This window comes from Schistocerca nitens, chromosome 1, assembly GCF_023898315.1.
Source record: "Schistocerca nitens isolate TAMUIC-IGC-003100 chromosome 1, iqSchNite1.1, whole genome shotgun sequence".
NCBI lineage: Eukaryota > Metazoa > Arthropoda > Insecta > Orthoptera > Acrididae > Schistocerca > Schistocerca nitens.
The window spans coordinates 647056233-647074269 of NC_064614.1; positions in this window are offsets into that span (position 1 = coordinate 647056233).

Below are 18037 nucleotides of genomic sequence, written 5' to 3' on the forward strand. Positions count from 1 at the left end.
TTATTTTCCCAAGAAGAAAACCGAAGTAGAAAAAGACCTGCAAGAAGTCGAGAAAATACTGTAGGGTATCCATAAACTCATTCCGCTCAAGAAGAAACTGCAAAAAAAATCTAGGTTTCCAAGAACAATCGAAAGTAAATCAGGCAATACGTTGATTGAGGCAAGAAAGAAATAGCAGAAGAAAGGAATGCAGGAACAACAGGCTACATTTAAAGCCCAGACGCAAAGAGAAATGAAAGTGCAGTTGTAATAGCTGGGTCTGAAAACGCGCAATAAGGAGGGAGGAAGACCATACCTATATAGCTGGTGGAGAGTTCTCGGGCTTCCAGCCGGTTGAAGGTGTCTTCAAACTGCGACGTTTCGACGAGTGACATACTCATCATCTTCTGGCGAAGTGCTGAGACTTTGCGGATGCCGGTCCCTTCATACCTGCGGCGCGACCCCCACCACCTGGCCGCGGGAGGCTGGGTCCAGCGGAGCCGGTGGGCGGGGTGAAGGGGGAAGCGGGAGCGACGTCCGTGTCTCCGTCAGAGCATTCCGGTCACGTCTCGCGAGCTGGACAGTTCTTGGTGCGTTCACGGCGTATTGCGGCTAATGCTGGATTCCAGGCCGCGCTAAGTTGATAACCTTCGTCCCTGTTCACAAGACTCTCGTGCGCCCGTATTTCTATCGTTGCTTTAATGACGATGTCCCAATAGCTCCCGGCTCGGCACAGCACCCTGGTGTTCTCGAAATCAAAGGTGTGTTTTTCTTTGATACTATGTTCAGCTGTAGCAGATTTCTCTGTCTGTCCAAGTCGGCCGTGTCTTATGTGTTCCTCGCACTTTTTGGAGATGCAGCGCTGCGTTTGTCCAATGTACTGTACACCACATTCGGAGGCAATGCTATATATGTCAGGTATGTTGAGTTTGAATGGGTCTTTAGCTGAGCCCAGCGGTTCTTTCGTCTTCAGCGGCGGTCGGAAGACGGAATTTATGTTCGATTTTCTCAGTAGACTCCTTATTTTGGCTGACAGGGGCCACAGATATGGAACGAGTCTCTTGCTATCTTGCTCTTCTTCTTCCCGAAATTTTTCTGCCTGGCTCCTCTTGAAGGCCCTACCAATCTGTGTTTCACTCTACCCATTTTTCAGAAATACCTCTCTTAGGTGGTGTAATTTGTCTGAGAGGCTTTCTTTGTCACAAATGACGCATGCCCTATGTACCAAGATGGTCAGTACTGACTGGCGTTGCGCATAATTATGTTGTCACTGAGCCATTCGGTAGACTTGAAATAATGAATGAAATGTAGTTTTTCTTTATTTTCCTTCTTTGTATAGCAGTCACTGATTATTTATTTTACATTTGCTGATCATTTTGAACATGACTTTTACTTTTCCTGCTCTTGTAGTAACTCAGTATCTATAGTCTAGCTTTTGTTTAATAACATGGCACTTTTTATCACATTTTTATTAAGTCGTTTTCTTGTTTGTCTGTCTGTTCGGAACAAATTTTACAGTTGATTTTAAACTAAATTCCTAATAAGCTAGAGACCTGCAATTTTAAGCATAGCTCAGTATTGGATAACAATACAATACTAACGCGCTTTCTCATCTGGTGTGTGACGGAAGGTACTTCGTTTACCACTGTCTGTTCCCGATGAGCTACATGCCTGAAACTTTCAACATCACTCAGAACTGTTTGACAAAGCAATATAAACTCGCTTTCTCGTCTGATGTGTATTGGGGTGTACTTCATGTAGAGCTCATTTCCGCATTTCTATTTTCCAGTAGTGAATGGTTCATGGGAAGAACGGCTGCAGGTGATCCCTGTATTTTTTGCCTTCACGGTTTTCTCGCAAGATATACGTAGGAGAAAGCAATATATTGGTTGAGGCAGGTGAAGAGAAACTGAAATAAATCGAAAATTTACTACGGGTCTGTATTGTAATATCATCGAAATGTTTGAAATCTATCGAAAACTTTCTCACACACGAGACTAAAAATCAAAAATTAATTATTTGAATAGAAAAGAATTTTTAAAGCACCACATTTTTAAATCGGACTAAAAATTAAGAAAATAATTTCTCCTAGCTCCATGCAGATTCCAAACCCCCATATACTTAGTCTTGAAAATTTGTGGTTGTTAATTTTTAATAACTACGAAAATACTTACAAGATTGAAAACAAAAGTGTGAGGTGTATTCAGTACATAGCTGATGCATGGATAGTTTACCTTCTTACTACTACTCTACTTGCTTCCTCATGCATGAATAATTCACGTCCTTATTATTATCATCCCTTGCTTGGGCCCCACATTTCTCGCTTTAAATCTTAAAATTTTTTTTCTTGTGAATTAAAAATTCGCAATCACAACTTCTCAGGGCAATATGTAGGAGGTTAGGAATCTGTATTGCACCAGTAGAGTTACTTTTGTAGTTTTTAGTCCGATTGCAAAAGTGGTGTATTAAAAACTGATTTTTATTCAATTAACTATTAATTTTTAAATTATCGTTGCTCTGACTGTGAACGTAAATAGTGCCGTTCAATTTAAGAATTAGGAAAGCTATCGTACCTGTTTTACAGCACTTATTCAGAGAACTATCCTCTTAAAAGTCGTTTGTCAATAATCTGTGTGCTACTCTTCTGTGCCGTAGTCGTAGAGTTTCAGAAATGTGGAAGTCACCATTCTGTCCACCTGAGAATCTGTGACGTCATCCAGCAACGCACGCAGTACTGTGCAGTATGATGGAATGGCTTCATTAAAATTCCCACTGGCGGACAAACGGATAAATGAAAGCGTGAAAAACGTTTTACGGGCGCTCTGAATCAGTTTTAACTTCGTTAGTGCACAGATGCGTGACGAAAATTGTTTTTGTTTTGATCGCGAGTGGATAGGGCTGCAACGCCGATAACGAGAGCCTGACAGCTTAAGCGTTGTGCACAGCCCTGACTGAGCCGCATTACTTATTATCCCGCGGTAGCACGGGACACTAAGCGCATTTCATTTCTGCATAAGAAGATGGAAAATAAATATTCGTTTGAATCTACCATTCAGTGTTTTGCTGGCTGAATAGACAGTTCATATTACACATGGCGATGACAGTCACGACACTGAACTAGTGAGCTAAGCGTCGCTTTGTAGTCTCGTGTTCCGGCAAATCGAGATCCAGATATCCGCCCAATCATTCAGATTTACATTTTCCAATCTATAAAAGTAAGTGTCGAGGTCGATTCTCTGAAGTTGAAACGGAAAATCTGAACTCTTACTCTCTCACTAATCACCTTGTCATCGACAAGATATTAAACTCAAATTTTCTTCCCTACTCACAATACCGAAATCATATTAAAGAACAATAATTCTCCAAATATTGGCTGCTTAGTACAACTGGAGAGATATTACAATTTCAACTTTATTAGCTTTCTGCTTCCGTCAAGGTTGTTCTCAGCCAAACCACACAGATCGACGCACTCCACAGCTCAAATGTCACCAGCAGGCCACGGCTTAGAAAATTAGTCGTTTTAAAAGGGGTCTGCAACATCCACGGAGGAGCTTCTCTAATATCTTCCTGTAAGTATCGTAACGAGAGACCATTCGGAGACAGTCTTACCGCATCTGCCCCCCCCCCCCCCCCCCAAAAAAAAAAAAAACGCGAAACGTAGACAACTCCCGCATTCGTACAATATTTGCAAGACGTAACCCATTACAGAGTCTACGCTATGCATACTGTGACAAGCGCCGGACTTCAGTTGGCCTGTCCTACCCACGGTCCTATCCACTGAATTAATGTATTTCCACCTCAGATATGAGCCCAGAAGTCTCACCTTCCAAATCAAAAAGATTATTACATGAATTTTATCTATATTGGATGCTATTGAACTTCCGTGACTGTTCGTTTATAGGGTTTAGAAAAATTTCCGCTACCAGATACAAGTGGAACAATTGAAAGTGACAAGGAAGCATTTGTCGAAAATATATCTGTACTTCCATAAATATGAAGCATCATTATTATAATTAGGCTGTGGTGACAGTTTTTCAATTTAGTTGCACATTTGTTTTCATTTTCACGTCCATGTTTTAGTTTTATAAAATTTAGCTGCATATTTCACTATTGCGTTGTGCACTCGCGATATACACTGTGTTCATATACACATCTAGGCTATGGCCAAAGAACTTAGACGTAGAAGGTGTAAAGATGTTGCTCATACAGAAACATGTAGGTTATGGCCAAAGAACTTAGCCGTAGGAAGTGCAAGGATATTGCACATATAGAAACTTAAAAAGCTATAATAAATTGCTAAGTTTTTGATCCATATTATGAAATTTATGATACACAGTTTTGTCAGAGAACTTAGACCTAGCAAGTTCAATGTGTTATGCATATGAAATTACTAAAAGGTATTACAAACATGACAGAACTATTTTGACCCACACAGTTGTAAGGGAACTTGGACCTACGAACTACTATAATGCTATACACTGGAAACTTTGAAAGTTATTACAGATTGCAGAAATGGCAGTTAAACCTTGTGTTTACAATACGACTTTTACAAATTACGATAATGACACTCGAACTGTTGTATGATTTCTACATCAAATTTTCATAGCGTATTACTTTTTTATTATATCAAAGGGTAATGAGTATTTGTTTTCGAATATTTCATGGAATATGTGGAGATACGATTTGTTCGCAAGCTCCACTTGTTCGTTGAGAATAAGGTGTGATGAGTTAGAGGTGTGGATGTAAATTTGCAGCTCTTCGAGCAGATTCATTTTTTTTCCTTTGTTGATGGTGTGTAGTATTTGTAGGTTGTCTGTAATGTCTGTGGCTGAGTGACTATGTCCTTTAGATGCATTGCAAAGGAGGATTTATCATTGTTATTTAGCTGGAAAGCATCTATATGCTCACAGTATCTTATATTCAAATTCCTTCCAGTTTGACCTGTGTAGAACTGAGGGCAATTGCCACATAAAAGTTTGTAAATACCTCATTTGTGGTGGCATTGGCTATTTGTCTTACTGTCTTGGATGATGGGCTGTTGTAGCTTGTTGATACTGCTGAAAGAAATTTGAATTCCAATTTTCCGAAAAATGTTGGCAATTTGGTATGAAATTTTACCTGTAAAGGGTATGTGGGCAAATGCGTTTTTTCTTCTTGTGAATCTGATTTAGAAGGTGCGCATTGTTTCTTCTTGATTTTGTTAAGTTTATCAATTACATCTGGATTGTATCTATTTCTACGTACAGTTGCTTTGATAATGTAAATTTCTTTTTGTTTTTCGTGGGGGCTGAGTGGGATTTTATCGTTATAATTATATGTAGATCTAAAGAATGCCATATTGTGTTGCACTGGATGACATGAGGTGTTGTTAATGACAACATGACTAGTAGTCGGTTTTCTGTAAATCTGTAAGGCATGTTTGTTGTTGGCATTAGATATTCTAAGGTCAAGAAAATTGATTCCTTTATGTATCTGATGTTCTACAGTGAAGTTGATGTTGTTGTGCATGTTGCTGAGACCTTTAGCAAGTTTCTCAATCTCTTCAGTTTTACTACTGTACGAGATTATAGTATGATCCACATACATTTTGTAGTATATTATTTTATTTTCAAGTGAACAATCGGATCTGAAAAATTTATTTTCTATACGCTTAATGTAAATATCTGCAAGTATTCCTGCCAAACTACCGTTCATTGCAAGACCATCTTCTTGTTTATAAATTTTGTTATTAAAAAGTTAAATAATTGTCTCAGTGTTGGATAGCTTTTTGTGTTTTAATAGGTTGCTTTTAATTATCTGAGTACTGTCATGTATAGAAATGTTGGTGTAAAGGTTTACTACGTCCATTAAAGCAAATTTGGCACCCTCTGGTATTAAATTAACCACATACTAAAAAAATTTTAAGATCACATTGTTCACTTGAAAATAAAACAGTAGTCTACAAAAGGTATGTGGATCATACTATTATCATGTACAATCGTACAACTGAGGCGATTGAGAAACTTGCTAAAAAATGTTCAAATGGTTGAAATGGCTCTAAGCACTACGGGACTTAACATCTGAGCTCATCAGTCCCCTAGACGTAGAACTACTTAAACCTAACTAACCTAAGGACATCACACACACCTATGCCCGAGGCAAGATTCGAACCTGTGACCATAGTAGCAGCGCGGTTCCGGACTGAAGCTCCTAGAACCGCTCGGCCACAGCAGCCGGCTACACTTACTATAGGTCTCAGCATCATGCACAACATAAACTCGACACAAGCAGCATATTGGAAACCGACGTATATGGATTTCACAAGCTGCAACATGGTCGCGAAATAGACAGTGACCTGAAAATAGAATAAATTTCCTTTATTTCATGTCTGTGGTTACAAAGTTTTAGGTCCTCAGACTACCGGTTTCGATCAGCAATGGCGATCTTCAGATCTGTTTTATAAAAACATTTCCTAATATACTGGAGCCATGGTATGGCGTGGCATGGTATTGTATGGGACTGGGGACCTAGAAACGACGGAGAGGCTTCGTCCCCACCATAGCTCTCACTGGTTCACAGCCCCACAACAGGCTACAGCAGTCCACCCACCCCACTGCTGCCCCACACCGAACACAGGATTACTGTGCGGTTCGGCCCCCAGTGAACCCCCACGGGAACGTCTCACACCAAACGGGAGTAACCCCAGTGTTTGCGTGGTAGAGTAATTATGGTGCATGCGTTCGTGGAGAAAGTGTTTGTGCAGCAGTCGACGACAGAGTGTAACTGTGGCGGGATAAGGGGAACCAGCCCACATTCGCCGAGTCAGATGGAAAACCGCCTTAAAAACTATTCACAGACTGGCCGGCATACCGGACCTCGACACTAATCCGCCGGGCGGATTCGTGCCGGGGACCGCCACGCCTTCCCGCCCGGAAAGCAGTGCGTCAGACCGGTCGGCTACCCCGGGCGGTCTCTACTGGAGCCATAGTGGCATCGTGAAATGCTAAACACAGATTCAGCTTCAGCATCGTCAGACACGTATAAATAATAGTATACATAAGAGTCTTCTTGTCAGCAACACTACTGTTAAAAACAAACTGCCGTACAATAGTCACAAAATGCTTTGTGGCTACCGTAAGGCAGGTTTCTCTGAACAATAATGCTGATGACAAGATGACTCTAGTGTATACTGTTATTTACACGCTTTTGAAGACGCTGGCGCTGATTTTCTGTGTAGCATTTGACGTTGCTACTATGGTTCTAGTATATTAGGACATGTTTTTATAAAACAGATCTGAAGATGGCATTTGTTACCGTAGACGTGAAATAAAGAAAATTTTGCATATATATTTATATCTTATTAGCTACCACCATCCTTCCCAGACGATGAGTGTTCTCAGTACTTTGATTCACAGAGCACACATCATTGATGACGAGCGCAGTTTGCAGCAGGAGCTTCTACACTTGATGAGTTTTTGAAGCCAACGCGTATCATCCACAATTAGTAAGTATGGCGCTACGAATGAATCCAGAGGTGGATATAAGGAACAAAGAAGGATATATAAAGAGATTTCAATCCACGGCTTTACTGGCACATGTGGGAAACTTATCTTCAAGAATAGGACGGATTCTCAGCAACGACAAAATAAGTGATTTTTCGCACTCCACCGAAGACAGCAGCACTCCCGCTTCCATGCTACCTAAACTTCGGGTTTGCACGATTACCTGGGACTGTCGCTTTTCATACACTGGACAGACGACTCCAACAGTCTACGAAAGATGCACGGTACACTGTAGATACACCTGGCTCCAACAGCCCAATAAATCGGCTGTGCTAGAGCATTGTATTTAAACTGGTCACTTTGTGCTGTACGAAATTGTCGAAATTCTGGAGTCGAATTCATGTTTTTGGGAGTAGTTGGTGAAAGAAGCTGTTCAAATTCGTTTGGCCATGGATTTACTTAACAGAGACAGCGGTTTCGGCATGGATGATTCATGGACTCGAGGGTTTCCTTTAATAAACATTTAATGATTTCGCTACAGTGCAGCTCGCATTGATACGTCGAGGTCCCAGCGGGGATCGACCGTGCAGTCACAGATCCAGTTTATGCATTGCTGTACCTCTTTTCCGCCGCCCAACGTCTCTTGCGCCTGTGTATCTAATGCCGCATGTGCAATGGCACCGCTTCAGTCTGGAACCATGCGACCGCTACGGTCGCAGGCTCGAATCCTGCCTCGGGCATGGATATGTGTGATGCCCTTAAGTTAGTTAGGTTTAAATAGTTCTGAGTTCTAGGGGACTGATGATCTCAGATGTTAAGTTCCATAGTGCTTAGAGCCATTTGAACCATTTTGCAATGGCACGGTCCGCGAGGTTATAAAGCCGAATGAAGTGCTGGAGCGTCAGGCATTCGGCTCACTCAGAAGACTGCAGAACGATACATAGCCGAAATATGAGAAGAAGTAGATGGATTTAAGCGGCTGTAGGTACAAAATTTACTGGAAGAAACAGTATCTGGTCTGAAAACAGAATCAAAGTTGCTATCTGTTCCCTGCTGTAGAAATATTTATTTATTTTCAGATTATTAGATGTGCTTTTTGCATCAGTGCATGGAATAGTTACAGTATACAAGACAGTAAAAACGGAGAAGTGCATAGTTGTGCCTTCTTCCTTCCAAAGCCGCCGGTGTTTTCCTTTAATGGCCGCTTCCTGGTGGGATTGTTCCTTCTTTCCACAGCCGGCCCTCGCCCTCCGTTTTAATTTCCTGCGTTACAGCAGGCAGTCGGCGGCCGGCCGTGATATTTATGCTGTTTATCCTGGAAGATTGCTGACTGAATTATGCACGCTCGGCTGCGGCGAACAATGCGCCCGCCCGGCCAGCCGATGGGCTGCACAGCTCGCCTCGCAGCGCGTCTGCCGCTCGCAGTTCGCTGCTGCCCATTCGCGCCGAATGTGCGTCCCTGCGTTTGCTTTACTTGCTAACTCCGGGCAGCTGGAAACTCTGTTGTTTTTGTTTGTTACGATTATAGTATAAAGTTACAGTGCAATAAGGTTTGCAGAGTACCGAAGGCACTGAGATTAAAAATTTCCTGTTATTCTGGTTGGAACTATGCATTTTGCGTCAGGCTATTAAGTCCAAGATGTTTGAGTGAGAGCCTAAAAAGTAACGGCAAATCTTTCAGAATAAGAAAAAGTGAAGAACTAAGAGCATTCGAACAGGACGTGTTTCTCGGAAACCACGAACAATTGTGCAAAGCACTTCGTTTCCAAAACAGGTACGAGAGACTGCAATGGACTGTCATTTTATGCACTTAGTGACTAATATAAGAAAAAGTATACCCGGTGAACAAGAATTCCACCGACAGAACTTCGAAGGTTGCTCTGGGATATTTCCATAGTATTTTGGTATGAAGGAGGCTAGGTTAATTACTTTTCGTTTTATTTCTTGTCGTTTACCTTTTCCACTGACAATATCTGCATAACACAGCAAACATCGATGACATTTTTAATTTTTAGGTAATTAGTTAACACTTCTTTAACAGCGAAACACAGTACTACGGATACGTTTACTGACAGAGTGTTTGCCAAAATGTACCTCGCATCTGGATTCACTGAATGCTGGGTTGTTCCGCCATCGACGGTGACCCCATTACATTATTTTTGCAATTGTTTGAGACTTTTTACATTATTCTGTGTTTTGCGTTGTATTACAGACTTTTTCACTATTGTGAAGGTATGTAAAGGATGAGCCAGAGAGTAGATTTTCCTTTATTATATGAGCTTTCAAACGGTAACTTCATTTTTCCATTGCGGCCAAGCCACGGCCGGCAGTGTTAGCTGCCTGTAAATTCTTTCGTCCCACGGTCTAGTAACAGGAAGTCAGCACTGAGGAAGGGCATCTTGGCCACGCGCCTCTCATGTGCTTACGAGGTAACGCCGCCCAAGCATCGCTTAGCAGGCAATGTTCTGGAAAGTTCCATGCCGCCCGCACGGTTTGCTCGGTCCTGACCAATCAGGGCGGAGGAAGCCGCATGGTGCGTCGAATGTACCCGGCCGCCCGTCGCCGGGCCCACGCTCTTGTATTCTTGCTCACCCGCGAGTCGGATGCGCGCCCTGTAGCAGTGTAGACCTTCCCGCTTCTCCCGGTGCTGCGGCACTGTGGACTTAGTTTTGGCAGACAACTTTCGGTATCTTCTCGAACAATGTTTCTCGAAACTCTAAGCTCTGGCTCACCCTCACTTCCCTAGGCCTATGTAGCCCTTTCAACATGCTTTCGCTAATAAATGGCCTTTCTCTAAAAATCATGCTAATCATTCCATAACGCCCACCGCCTGCCCATACGCCCAATAAGGTAACTGGGATGGCAATCTGAATGTATCACAATTACATCATTACATGTAACGAGCCACCGGAGAGCAGAGATCCTTTGCAGCAAAATACTCGAGAAATATCACTGTACAACCTCCGAAATTTTGTTATTTAGGTTCACCCTTACAAGCCCATGGAAACATGTATAAGTGACAGGTAACATTGTACAACACATTTTAACATTTTGTCTGCGCTCTGGATAAAATTGTGGTTCTTCACTTGTCGTTGTTAAGGGGAATAAGAACTTGAAAATATAAAAAAAATACAGCTTTCCAAAAGTAGAGGTTTTAGTATTTATTAAAAAGTATATAATTTTTAAACCTTGGAAAGAGAAATATTACGCCTAAGAATAAGTTTTGGAGGACTTGTTTGGTAGTTTGCTTTTGTATTCATACTCTGCAGTGTCTAAGGAGCGTCAATATTCAGCCAACTTGCTGCAGTTCCATCTCTCCTCACTCCTGTGATTCGCCATCGAAACAGATGGTCCGGTCGCTACCTCTGCCCCCTTGGCAACCAGCTACTTGCTTGCTGCTGTATTATTCTGCAGCACTGTTTAATGCAGCGAGGTACCTTCTGCTGTCTTCCGAATTCCGGTAAACGAAAAATTTGAAACAAATGAACACACTCCAAAACAGGAGGAACCTGACAGTCAACCCTATTGTCGGTTAGGGTGGATGGGACCAGACGGATAACGTGATTTCTACAAACTCACTTTTTCTCATCGGTTTCTTTGTCACTGGTGCCTTCAGTATCAAAGACAGCCAGGATATCTGTTTTGAAGACACCATACATAACTGGTTGCAAGGCAACACCATCGAAAGGTAACAGTGCACGAAAGCAAACCTTTCTGAGCTGACACCAATGTCGCAGTGAACAGGACGCTGGAGTTGTGTTCCAGAGGAAAGGAGTTCTAGTCCCTGCCAAACCACTTGATTTAGAAATTTGGGTTTTTTCAAAGCACTTCAGGCAATTTGAATAGAATCTGACATAAAACAACAGTTTGGCGAGCAATCATAACGTCATCTTTAATTTTCTCGATCACACAGTTTTTTTTAATAGAATTACCTATTTCGGCTACCCAATAGTCATCTCGAGAATTCTACACTGGAAGTAAAAGAAAATACATTAACAGTACTACATTGTTGTTGTTGATGTGGTCTTCAAAAAATGGTTCAAATGGCTCTGAGCACTATGGGACTTAACATCTGAGGTCATCAGTCCCCTAGAACTTAGAACTACTTAAACCTAACTAACCTAAGGACATCACACACATCCATGACCGAGGCAGGATTCGAACCTGCGACCGTAGCGGTCGCTCGGTTCCAGACTGTAGCGCCAAGAACCGCTCGGCCACTCCGGCCGGCGATGTGGTCTTCAGTCCAGAGACTAGTTTAATGCAGCTCTCCATGCTGCTCTATCCTGTGCAAGCTTCTTTATCTCCAAGTACCTTCTGCAACCTACATCCTTATGAATCTGTTAGTGTATTCATCTCTTGGTCTCCCTCTATGATTTTTACCCTCCACGCTGCCTTCCAGTACTAAATTGGTGATCCCTTGATGCCTCAGAACATGTTACATGACCTACCAATGTAATCTTCAGCATTCTTCTGTAGCACAAGATTTCGAAAGCTTTTATTCTCTTCTTGTCTAAACTGTTTATCGTCCATGTTTCACTTCCATACATGGCTACACTCCATACAAATACTTTCAGAAAAGACTTCCTGACAGTTAAATCTACACTCGATGTTAACAAATTCTCTTTTTCAGAAACGCTTGTCTTGCCATTACCAGTGTACATTTTATATCATTTCTACTTCGACCATCAGTTATTTTGCTCCCCAGATAGCGGAACTCATCTACCATATTAACAGATTAAACACAAACGATATAACTTATAACAAGCACTCATTCCGCTGCACTGAAACAAGTCATACCCGTGTAAAAATAACAAGAGTGAAAAGTACCATGCACGCTATGAATAGTTATATATAGGATGCAAAACTATCCTACAGGTCGCTGATGCATACATAAAGTACAGACAATTATACAAAGTAATTAAAAAGGGATTCATCACAAAGTACATTTCTTTAAAATATTCTCAGTTTTATGAAGGTAAGAAACATTTTTTAAACAAATTTTAATCATATGAAAAATCTATGTGTCTGAATTATAAACTCAATAAACGGCTTAATAACCAGTTATAGACTGTGTATACTTTTCAAAAATCTTACAGCATTAAGAAGTGTCACAACTTTGTGAAAGACATTGAAAATGTAGGGATACCAGAATAATTGATATTAGCCCATCTCTACATTGCTAACTTCAATGTCCCTGTTGATTAGATAATACAAATCATTGACGCAAATGTTCTCAAATACAGGAGAAAACCGTCGAATTTACTGAGCTGTTGCAAATAACTTTATCTTTCAACTATTTTACTTTCAGTAATAAAATATACTAACAAACACAAGGTTAAACCATTGGAAAAACTTGGGGCACCATGGCAGAAATACTAACAAACACAAGGTTAAACCATTGCAAAAGCTTGGGGCACCATGGCAGAAATATTTATTACTCACTTGGGAAATTAGTTTTCCTTCAAATTCCCTATTTTTCAACAAAATGATATTTTGGAAGACGCATGGGTGATATAATTTTTCTATACAAATGACAAGAAAATGACATTAATAATCTACGCACTCCAAGATTACTTTCACGGTGGAAACAGGAAAAGAGAACAGCACAAAATTCCTAGACCTGAAAATGACCAAAACAGTTAATAAGTATTCGTTACAAACTAATAGAAAACTCATCGCCGCAGACAGCATAATACGTTCCACATCACGCCAACCCCAACAATACAAAGAAAGCCTTCTTTAATTCGATGATCCATCGTAGGACACGGCACCTTCTGTCACAAAAAGAAATACGTAAAGAACTCAACATCCTTAAAGAAACAGACTGTGCTAGGGGATATAAAATAAATACGTTATGAATATTTATTACAAGACCAAAAAGTGAACAACATCACACGTAAACGATCTTCTGAAAGCTGAAGCAAGATGGAGTATCAGGTTGGTTGGTTGGTTGGTTTGGGGAAGGAGACCAGACAGCGAGGTCATCAGTGTCATAGGATTAGGGAAGGAAGTCGACCGTGCACTTTGAAAGGAACCATCCCGGCATTTGCCTGGAGTGATTTAGGGAAATCACGGAAAACCTAAATCAGGATGGCCGGACGCGGGATTGAACCGTCGTCCTCCCGAATGCGAGTCCAGTGTCTAACCACTGCGCCACCTCGCTCGGTCGGAGTATCAGGGAAAATGCCGATTATAGAAAGCTTACTTACACCGAAAATTTAAGACTTGAGTTTCTCCTGCAGTATTCAATATTCAAATAATCTACGGGAATGCAGCATGTGGTGTCGTCGGCAGTTGTCAATATTTCGACAGGTGCATACCCTGTCATTTTCAAGCCAATCAAGCCTAAATTGCTGCAAGTCAGTGCTGTGCAAGAGAATTTAAAACCTCAATTTACAGTGCAGTTCTGGAAAGATGAAACACTCACGTTCGCTTTAAACCAACGTGTGAGGTAGCATTAACTCTGAGCCTCTGTTTCTTCACAAGTGAAAGGCCAGAATTTCAGGCATAATTTAAGAGGGAATCTACATTTCTATTGATGAGGCTACTTACTAATTTAATTTCTACTGCTTCTTTAATAACACTGTCGAAACAGTTGAAAGCACGTGCCAGAATGTCAGTGTTATTGTATTCCATAAAATGACCGGTGGCAAGAACATGTTCTGCAAATAGTAATGATTTGCTGGGCTGTTGTAAGCATGTGTGACGCTCAGTGTACTTGTCCTTCACGGCCCTGATAGTTGGTTGGTTGGTTAGTTGGTTGGTTGATCTGCAGGGAGGAGACCAGACAGCGAGACCATCGGTCCCATCTGATTAGGGAAGGATGGAGAAGGAAGTCGGCCGTGCCCCTGCAAAGGAACCATCTCGGAATGTGCCTGAAGTGATTTAGGGAAATCACGGAAAACCTAAATCTGGATGGCCGGTCGCGGGTTTGAATATCGTCCTCCCGAATGCGAGTCACCTCGATCGGTAGTCCTGATGGTCTGACCAGTATAGTATGACACGCCGCAACTGCAAAAAATGAGATAGGCGCACACCTTAAGTAAACAAAGATCATCCTTAACGGAGCCTATCAGAACCCTAATTTAAAGTAGAGGTTCACATCATATTTCCGCAAAATGCGACCAATATTGATGGAAATGGCCCCTGTGTAATGCAGAGAGGACGGTCTATGCTTGGTCGATAGCGCGACGCACGTCTGATTTACTGTATCTTTCAATATAACCATTCTGACCGAAGGTGATCTCAAGATGAGCTAACTCAGCTGGCAAACTCTCGGAATCCGAGGTGATGTGCGCCCTGTGAACCGAGGTTCATGCTGAGCCTGATGGTGACAACTGTCAGTCTGTAGACACAAGTCGGTGTGAGTAGGCTTTCTATAAACGGCATTTCCCAATGTACCATTAGCCTACCTCCTGACGAGCACATCAAGGAATGGAAAGCAGCTATCGTTTTCCACCTCCTTGTAAAACGAATATTCGGGTGGACTGAAACCAGGTGTTCTAAAAAGTCGCAGTTTTGCCTTGAAATGACACGGTGTGCATCTGTCGAAATATCGACGATTGTCGACGTCACTCGGCTACATTCCCATAAGTTACTTGAAAAAACTGAAAAACATTTTCAGAAATCCAACTTAAAATTAGGCTTCCATATTAATAAAATTTTGCAAACGCGCCGTCGCCATAAAATTGGCCACAATCGCAGTATATTTTCTAATTCAGGTGTTTACAAAATAACATAGGCGATTGCAATTGCTTTTCTATTGAACAGACGGGACATAACTTCCAAATAAAAGTTTAAGAACGCACACCTAACTACAGTAAACAGGTTTTGGTGATAATTTGAAAAATCAAAAACGTATGATAACGCAAAATAGCACATAATTTGATAATTTCTCGCCCGCATCTCGTGGTCGTGCAGTAGCGTTCTCGCTTCCCACGCCCGGGTTCCCGGGTTCGATTCCCGGCGGGGTCAGGGATGTTCTCTGCCTCGTGATGACTGGGTGTTGTGTGCTGTTCTTAGGTTAGTTAGGTTTAAGTAGTTCTAAGTTCTAGGGGACTGATGACCATAGATGTTAAGTCCCATAGTGCTCAGAGCCATTTGAACCATTTTTTTTGATAATTTCTCTCACAGCTCCCAAAATAATTTTCCTCAGCCTTTTGGAAGAGCGAGAATTATTTCGCAGTAAGAGACAGCATCCTGTTCGTCTTCTTAACGAGAAAAGTGTCTTCACCTAAAATTTTCATTTCTAAACCGTTGAAGAACTTACTTTCTGACACTGGAGTTCCTGGTGAGAGGGATTATCGTGCTCTGTCGAAGGCTCGCTGAGGTCAACAGTGCCGCCGTCATCTGCAGAGTTTTGTGGGTGCGTTGGGCACGTTCGGCAGCGAGCAACTCCCTGCAGAAACGTCGGTTGCCTTCAATAGCACAACAAGAACTGTACACAAGAGAAGACTAACATGGAACTACGAGGAACTTGAGCCATCTATCGACGTCCGTAGCACTTCGTTATCTACCCACTACAAATTATGCTGTCTCTCATTTACTTTGTCTGCATCTCGTGGTCGTGCGGTAGCGTTGTCGCTTCCCACGCCTGGGTTCCCGGGTTCGATTCCCGGCGGGGTCAGGGATGTTCTCTGCCTCGTGATGACTGGGTGTTGTCTGCTTTCCTTAGGTTAGTTAGGTTTAAGTAGTTCTAAGTTCTAGGGGACTGATGACCATAGATGTTAAGTCCCATAGTGCTCAGAGCCATTTGAACCATTTGAACTCATTTACTTTGCTCTTGCAGTTTGCCTCTTTTTGTTACTTTACGTCCGTTCCCTATCCATTTTCGTTTTTATTACTTGTCGTTGTAATCACAATATGGACTGCAGTTTGAGAAACTGATCAGTATTTAACTTTTCAAAGTTAATATCGTCTCGTTCCTTTATAACACTAATTCTATAGCCATCATAATGCAGTCAGTTTCAGAATGATTTCTGTAACTACTTTTTATTTTTCGAATATCTTGTTAGATGTCCAAGAGATGAATAGACTTTTCATAGAATTAAATATATAATGAAAAGAATCTTGCTTACTTACATACAACTGAGAATATTTTAAAGAACTTTACTTTTAAATGAACATTCCTTTAATTCCTTCATATAATTACCTGTAGTCATGTATGCGTCAAAGACCTGTGGGATAAGTTGTCATTCTATATAAAACTGTTCGAAGAATGTACGGCAATTTTGATTCATGTTATTTTCACACGGTTTTGACTTGTTGCAGTGCAGCAGAATGAGAGGATGTAATCTCGTAATGTAGTAGTTGTTATATTTTCTTTCAGTTGTATTGTAGATTTCGAAGATGGCAATTGCTTAGCTGAAACCGATGGTTCTATGAAAAAAAAAAAAAACTTTTCTATTAGGACCATTAACGCTCCACCGGTCGCTTCGTCGTACTGTGTGCAAAACCTGTCTTATTTTAGCTGCCCATCGTTTCCAGTCTGCCTCTTGGAATACTGGCCTCAGCTATTTGTCGCGACAGTACTCTTGCCGACTGCCCCTCAACGCGTTTATTGCCGGTAAATAAACAATTTAGTGTTGCCAAATTTGGGGTCCCCCCTCTACATTTAAGGGGAATCAGCTGCCTTGGGTAGGGGGGGGGGGCTTGGGGGGGGGAGGGGGGGAATTTAGCGTGGATATGTGCTTCACGGGAGATGTAGGGGGGACTGTGCTTTGTAAGACATTTTTAAGGACCTCTCGAATGTCAATAATGGATATCAAAAATGGTTCAAATGGCTCTGAGCACTATGGGACTTAAAATCTGACGTCATCAGTCCCCTAGACTTAGAACTACTTAAAACTAACTAACCTAAGGACATCACACACATTCATGCCCGAGGCAGGATTCGAACCTGCGACCGTAGCGGTCACGCGGTTTCAGACTGAAGCGCCTATAACCGCTCGGCCACAGCGGCAGGCTAATAATGGATATCAATTAAAATTATTTAGCCGTAGCTAACACTGAAATATTTCACTATCGATTTTCCTTTCACAGCCCTCCTGTACAACCGCTACTCAGCTATGTAAGGTAAAGTAAAACCTATTCTTTATTTAGGTGTTTCCCCGAATACGATTAGTCGGGATCTCCTGAAAAAGATTATAGAGAAGATCAGTTAGTAACAGTGTATCAATAAAAAGAAATGGTGCAGTGACGCTTATGAACTGAAGTTTGAAAACGTTTTAAGTGTAATAGTGTATATACTGCGTGAATATGACATCCAGAGACAAAAAATATTTCCAGAGATATACAAAGAAGTGCGATTTAAATCCCTTGCTGAAATCTGCGTTTATGTCCAGTTTGTTTTATTTTACGTACATAGCTGAGTACTGACGTTTATTAGCTTGTCCTGTGCCCTATATGATAAGGTTTACATCTAAGTATGTCCTATGGAAACTATTGCTTGTTTTAAGTAAACACTAAAGAGTATAATTCAAACATTGTTTATTTCCGCAATGGGCTTTGGACTGAATGCCTGAATACATCGCTCGACATCCAGAGTTGTGATGGAAAGTAGAAAAAACGTTTTA